We start from the raw sequence: 7,357 nt of genomic DNA on the forward strand, positions 1-7,357 counted from the left end.
ACACACAAGAGAACCTGAAATCAACAAGTGGGATTTACTAAGGATAAAACACTTGTGCCCATTGAAAGACATCACCAAGAGAGTAGCAAGAGAATTCATAGACTGAGAGGGTATTTTTAGCAATTACACAACAGACAAAGGGCTTATTACTAAAATATACAATACCCTCCTGGCAAAGGAAGTTGGCAAAAGAACCGAAAAGAAGTTTAACTAGGGAGGAGAGCCATATGGCAAATAAACATATGAGAAAATGCTCCTTATCACTAGCCACCAGAGAAATGTAAATTAAAACAATGATGAGATACCATCCAACATCCTTGAGGTTAGCCCAAATCATAAAATCAGACAGCAACTGTGTTAGTCTGGGTACTTTTAGAGAAACAAATTCATAGAAACTCATATGTATAAGAGAGGGTTTTACATAAAGGGTAAGTGCACATCAAGAAAACATCCCAACCCAGTGCTTCCCAAGCCCACAAGTCCAACATCATTAACCCATATGTCCAACACCATCCACAAAGTCCTCCTCCATCTCACAAAACAGACGCAATGCTGCCTACTGCAGGAGAAAAACCGAGTCAGTGAATGTGTAAGCACCTCAGTGCTGGAAGGGTTCTCCACATGGGTGCTCCAGCACCAAGGGCTGCATCAGGGTAGGTCCATGTTGCTTCTCCTCAGGAATGTCTTCCTGAAAGTGAGCCTTGCCAGCTGAAGCAGGGAACTGGCTAAGGCAGCTGCACCCTGGTCCAACCATCACAAAGCAAGAGAACCAAGAACTAAAAAGGTGAGGCTCACAGAGCCATTTATCCCTCCACCCTTCAACTAACCCCGCATGTGTTTATCAGCCAGGTTAACATAATAAACTAACTCAGCAACAAATGTTGGAGGGGATGTGGTGAGACAGAAATTCTTCCCTGCTAGTGGTCTTGTATACATATTCAGCCTCTGTGGAAAGTTATCTGGCAATATTTAAAGAAAATGGAAATTGATCAACCTTATGACCCAGCTGTCCCTTTATTAGGCATATACCCAGAAAAAGTAAGAAATAAACCACAACCAGTTTTCTGTGCTCCAATGTTTATTGAGGTGCAATTCACAATCACAAAGAATTGGAAACAATCTAAGTTTCCCTTGATAGTGGATTAGTAAACTATGGCACATATGCACAATGGAGTACTACCTATCATTAAAAAACACTGATGATCACATGAAACACATCGTTGCATGGGAAGAGTTAGAGGAAATTATGCTAAGCGAAGTCAGCCAAGCACAACAGGGTAAGGACAACATGAGCCCCCTGAGGTGAGGTAAGTGTAAGCAGCACTGGAGGTAGAGAAGGAAAGCCACTTCTCTCACAATATACAGGTGGAGACACAAGCAGTCGGGTGGAGGTCAGACCAAACCCATAGAGGTACATGTGAATCCAACACAAAGAAGGGGGAAAAAGGGAGGGGGGAGAAAAATGGGGGGGAGTTGAAAGTGAGTTGATGGCATTTGGGGAGCAGGACACTAACCCACCCGGGGGCAGAGTATTGGTTATGACTCTACAGAATTGGGAGTGTGCATGCAGACCCCACGATTGCACACCAAACCATGAGGACAATGTAACCACGTGGAGGAATTAATAAAAAATTGGGCCACAGGGCCAGCTCCATCCAGAGCCAAAATGACCCCCTCCCTAGAAGTATATGTGACATTGAACAACACTAAACTTAAAGGTTGTGGGGAGGGGCCAGCGTCTCATGCCCACACGGAAGCAAACCAAGAAGGAAAAAGAGAAAGGAATGGCAGGTCTAGACCCCATATTGACACATCATGCCTGGGAGATGACATTCCTGCACAGAGCTGCTCAGGCCCAGAGAAGACTGTAGGGCCAACCACAGGTCATAACATGTTGACCCTTTACTGGAGCATACTGTGACAGAGGCTAATACTGGGACACATGGCAGAGAGGTAGTGGGGTGTGAACCCCGTCCCCACGGTGGGGCAAACCAAGAAAGGAACACAACAGTTCAGAAACTGGAGCAGAGCAAAGCCACAAGCCCCTAAAAAGTCCCCAACATAAGATGTCAGACTAGGAGAGGCAGCTCCGGAATTCCCCCAGGGACCAGTGGAGATATAATCATAGAGTCAGTGGACAGACTTGAAAGTATGTGTGTTTTTTGCTCTCTTTCTCTTTTTTCCTTTTCTTTTTTCAATCTTTTCTTTGGTCTATGTCATTGTTGGTTTTCCTACTTCTATAAGACAGACATGGGAAACAAGTTTGAGGAAAAAGCATCGGGATCCATGGTCCCAAAGGGTCTTTTGGGGAAAAGGGGGCCGGGGAAGGAAGAGGTGAGCAAGCAATGCCATAGACAGGGTTAACAACTAGGGAATTAAAATCAACAATAAGGAGGACATAGAGATGTTGGGGGTGTTGGAGCAATAGCAATCTAGCTGAGAGGTAGTACTAAAACGCAGAAGTAGGGGGAATGTGATGGTGGGGCGGGAGAAAGGCCAAAGGAAACACAGGAAGGATGTAGGAAGCAAAGCTATGGATATAGGTATAAGCTAGGTGTGTAAATATGTAAATACATTAATCCATAAAAATAGACTGAGCAATACACTGAGGTAGTGGATGAACTTCGGGTCTCTGCTCAAACCCTCTCTCAATATATAAGAACACTGTGATAGGTAGGTTTATTGTGCCAACCTGGCCAATGAACACATGTGGGATTAATTGAAGGGAGGAGAGATAAATGGCTTGGCAAGCCTGGCCTTTCTTGTCTCTTGCTCTTTGATGATTGGACCAGTGTGCAACTGCCTTGCTTGTTCTCTGCCTCAATTTGCAAGCTACATTACCTGTGGGACACCTAACCCATGGACTGTGTCAGTGTAGTTTGAGGTTCCTCCAAGACCTACCTGCTCCTCCAAGACCTACCTGCTTTGCCACACTAATGGAGCACACATTGTTTGAGCTGGGGACTGTGGGACCATGTCATCTGGCTGACTGTTGGTGACCTGCCTGGCTGTTTGCTGCCTGTGCCCGGATAGCCTGAATTACCTACAGAGGACTACCAGGTGGCCCTTAAGACTTGAAGGACTGACAATGTATTAGCTATCTCACGGAAGTGAGTTACACTGAGCCATTTACACTGCTTTATAGATGAATTAACTTTTTTCTTATGTTATATCTATCTATCTATATATATATATAATCATTAGTGCCCTGGTTTTATTTCTCTAGAGAACTCTTTCTAATATAAACACTTTGTTTTGACAAACTCATACTGTGATCTCACCCTCCTGGCACAATCGCCAAAGACAAAATAGGTGTATAAGCAAATGTGGGGAAGAAAGCAGATGGTGTCAAGTTATTAAAGGATGTAGCATCTGGGGTCTTAAAGGCTTAAAGTTAAACAAGCAGCGATCCAGCAGAGAAGCAACAAGCCCACATGGAAAAAGCACACCAGCCTATATGATCATGAGGTGTCATCGGGACTGGGTAACAGGAATCAGACAACCCATAACAAACAAACAAAAACATATTGTTGAGAATGAAGGGGGTCAGAGCAAAGACCCAAAACCAATCAGTAGACAATGGAACATCCCCCCATAGAGGGGTCACAAGGAAGGGATGAGTCAACTAGGGTGCAGTAAAGCCCTGATGAAGCACACAATATTCCTCTCTGATTCCTTAAGGTTTCCTCACCCCCCAGTGTTGATTCTCACTTTGGACTTGACTGGAGATGTACACAGTTGTAGATAAGAGATAAGGGCTCACAGAAGACCAAATCCAGGAACAGGAATGGGAATAGGGATACCAGAAGGTATTAGAAGGTAGGGGAAGGAGGGGAAAGGAGAGGAGAAAGAGGGACCTGGTTGCAATGATCAACGTGTAGCTATACCCTGCTCCAGGAAAGAACAACAGAAACCAGGAAGCAAAGGAGACAGCGGTCGGAGTGAAATACGAAAACAATTATAATTGATCATCTATCAAGGGGTCACTGGGGGGGGGGCAAGAGGAGCGGATACCAGAGGCTCAACACAAAGTAAATGTCTAGAAAGGAAGGATGGAAACATGTACAAATGTGCCTGATATCATTGATGTATGGATTGTAATAAGAATTGTAAGAGCCCCCAATAAAATGGTCTTTTAATAAATAAAAAAAGAACAGGAAAATATAGGGCTAGTGCTATCAATGCTTATGCCGATGACTCTTGGCTGAAAGCAGAGAATACCAGAAATATGTGTGCCTGTATTTTATTAAATATGTATGTTACTTAACAATGTGGATTTTAACAACTTATGTAAAAAAATTCAAAGAATTGGAACTCCAGAACACTTAATTATGTTTATGTGGGACCTGTATGTAGACCAGAAGCAGGCATACAAAGAGAACTATGGAATACTACGTGTTTTAAAATCAGGAAATGGGTGCATCAAGGTTGCATAATTGACCATATTTATTTATTTTGAGGAGATAATCCTAGAAACTGACTTGATGAAGAAAAAGCTGATCTCAGCGTTAATAACCTGTGTTATGCAGCTGGCACAATCTTTCTTCCTTCAAGCTATGGGAACTTGAAGCTCTCAGTGTGGATTACACCGTAACACAAAACTGAAATCCTCACAACAATACCAATAAGCAACATCTTAATAAAAGGGGAAAAATTGAACTAGTCAAGATTTCTTTTTATTTGGAACCATTATCAATGCCTATGAAAGCAACAACTATGAAAATCCTACAACATATTTCATTAGTCTTATCAGCTGCAAACTACCTCTTTAAGGTGTGAGAAAGACAAAGATATCAATCTGTGGATGATGGTATGTTTGAAGCAAGCCATGCTGTTTTCATAGTTTCATATTCATACAAAAGCTGGACAATGAATTAGGAACACCCATGAAGAAGTTATGGTGTTCATAAAGAATGTGGACTAAACCATATTTCAATTAGGTGTTCATAAAGAAAATGGACTATACCATGAACTGCCAGGAGAACAAAAAACATCTGCATTGGAAAAATACAGCCAGAAAGCTCCTTAGAAATGAGGCTGCAAAGACATCGTCTCACATGCTTTGAACATATTATCAGAAGGGACTAGTCCCTGGAGAAGGAGATCATGCTTGGTGAAGTAGAATATCATTAAAAAAATTAAAACCCTTAATGAGGTGGATTCACACAGTGGCTGCAACAATGAGCTCGAACACAGACACAATTCTGAGGACGGCTTAAGACGGGGCAATGTTTCTCACTATTGTGCAGAGTCCCGATGAGCCGGCCAACTGGACAGCGTCTATCAACTAACTCACTGGGGAAGAGAGAAGAGTTTTTGAAGTGGTAGAATTATCTTCATTTCTGTGTCACTCGGATTTGTTTCCTTTTCATTTTTTTCATTTATTCATTTCATCGGTCAATGTTTTTCTTGAGATTCAAATATGTCCCATCCGTGTTTGGCGGCAGGGATATGAGTGAGATCCGTGGTAAAAGGAGTGCGGCCGTCTCCCCACACTACCCAGCTTTCCCTGGTGTCTTCCAAACCAGCAGATTCTGTGGAGATGTTTCAGCTAGAAGAATCAAGGAAGCGCAACCTAGACGCCACGTTCTCTCTGAAATCTTCTGACTTGCTCAGTTGTCTTGCCTTTGTCTTTGTGCAAATTACTTAGAATTAACTTCAGCGAGTTAGTGTTCTAAAACATCCATTTTTTAAAAATCAGATCGCTGCCTTGAAGTAATTATAGAACTATTCATTAAAGCTTCACATTCTATATATTTTTAACCTCAAAGACAATTTCTGTTAGTTTTCCTAATATCCAAATCCATTCCTTCTCTGAAGGATAGAGAACATTCGATTTGCTAGTGGCACTAATAAAGAAGCTGCGCAGCGGTAATGTCGAATTCATACACTGTAAAACCTCCCTAAGTGTCAGAGGACTTGGAAGTGCACGCTATGGAAGAGTACTTGATTTTTAAATTTGTCTCATCAATAATGGTTCATAATCAATCTAAAGAGGTCAAATATTTTGCATAGGTCTTACTTATTTACTTTCCTAGGTTATACCTATTGAAAATTGGGATGATTATTATTATGAATTTGTCATTTTTATTTATGATTATATTGAAATTATTTTCAAGATTATAGCAATAAAAGGAGTTGAAATAACCTAGAGGGCGTTTTTATTGGTAGGTACTATGTAGTTGGTTCCAACTCAAGGTGCCCGTGCAGACGAGAATGAAGCACTGCCCAGTCCTGCACTATCCTTACAGTTGCTGTCACGACTGAGCTCATTGCTGCAGCCGTGAGTCAATCCATCTCAGGGAGGATCTTCTTTCCCACTGACCCACTTTCTCCAGGGACTGTTCTAGGTAGGCAGCTATATTTGACACAACTCCCCCCAAATTATATCTCTCCAAAACCTAAATCCTTAAATAGTAATGAAAATAATTACAAATTGATAATAAAAACATATCAGACATTATACTAAATCTTACATGAGCATTACTTTTTACCATATAGAGTAGTTGTGTCAACAAATTTTAATCCCCATGCAAACCACGCCTGGAGAATTTGAGTTACGATGTTGACTTCAGCAGTACATATGCTAAAATTGAAATGCTGTAGAGAAGATTAGCATGGCCCGTGCACAAGGATGACAAATACTTTTGTGAAGTTGTCTATATTTTTTCAAGGAGCCCTGGTGGCATAACGGATTCTGAATTAAGCCACTCATCACAGGTTAGTGGTTCAAAACCACCTGCCTCTTTATGGGAGGCAGACGAGGCTGTCTGAGCTCTTAAACATACAATATCTTGAAAACCCAAAGGAGCAGCACAACTCTTTCCTATAAGGTAACAATAAGTAGGAATCAACTGATGGCAGTCAATTTCAAATAAGCAGAAGTGTTAGACCAAAGCCAAGGTAAGTGAGACTCCCAAATCTATCCATTTACCCCATGCCATTATACCAATGCTTTAATAAACTCCCCTTTTCATTCACAAGTACATGATTAATTTGTGTTCAGTGTCTCAAAGTCACAGGAAACAAGTCTTCCTCTTTCTTGCTGGCTGTTTACAAACCATGATGCCCCTTTTCAGGAGGTGGTCTCTCCTGATAATATGTCCAAAATATGTGAGATGAAGTCTCACCGTCATCGTGTCTAAGGAACATTCCTTTTCTGTTGTCTGTTCTTAGGCTGAAAGCTCTGCTGAAAGCCGTTCACCTTGAGTGACCCTGAAGTTATTTAAAACACCAGCGACATAACTTCCAGCATCGCAGTAACATGCAAGCCACCACAGTACGACAAATTCACAGATAAGGGGTGGGGTAGAAAGTATAACAGCAATGAATTAGGAACTAATGGAACAGGGCAGCC

At 41.7% G+C, this 7,357-nt stretch overlaps 1 non-coding gene across 1 annotated transcript; it reads left to right on the top strand.

Annotated features, from left to right (window-relative positions):
* Positions 1–6,564: 6,564 nt before the first annotated feature.
* On the top strand, positions 6,565–6,669 carry LOC142444013 (U6 spliceosomal RNA). The gene has a single exon (XR_012783708.1). It is a non-coding gene; the product is annotated as a U6 spliceosomal RNA (small nuclear RNA).
* The last annotated feature ends 688 nt before the right edge of the window (positions 6,670–7,357 follow it).

Source organism: Tenrec ecaudatus, chromosome 3, assembly GCF_050624435.1.
Source record: "Tenrec ecaudatus isolate mTenEca1 chromosome 3, mTenEca1.hap1, whole genome shotgun sequence".
Classification (NCBI taxonomy): domain Eukaryota; kingdom Metazoa; phylum Chordata; class Mammalia; order Afrosoricida; family Tenrecidae; genus Tenrec; species Tenrec ecaudatus.